The following is a 320-nucleotide window of genomic DNA, read 5'->3' as shown; positions in this document are numbered from 1 at the left end:
CATCCTCCTCCTCATCCTCCTCTTTCTCCTATCCTCATTCTCATCTTCCTCCTATCCTCATTTTCATGCTCATCCTCATCCTCATTCTAAACTAATCCTCATCCTCATCCTCATCCTCATCCTCATCCTCATCCTCTTCCTCATCCTCATTCTATCCTCATCCTCTTCCACATTCTCATCCTAATCCTATCCTCATCCTCATCCTCGTCCTCATCCTATCCTTATCCTCATTCTCGCCTCATCCTATCGTCATGCCCATCCTATCCTAATCCTCATCCTCATTCTCGTCCTCATCCTATCCTCATTCTCGTCCTCATCCT

The sequence above is a fragment of the Lupinus angustifolius genome, chromosome LG11, assembly GCF_001865875.1.
Source record: "Lupinus angustifolius cultivar Tanjil chromosome LG11, LupAngTanjil_v1.0, whole genome shotgun sequence".
Classification (NCBI taxonomy): Eukaryota; Viridiplantae; Streptophyta; class Magnoliopsida; order Fabales; family Fabaceae; genus Lupinus; species Lupinus angustifolius.
The sequence above is the reverse complement of the archived record's forward strand: the minus strand, read 5'-3'. Positions refer to the sequence as shown.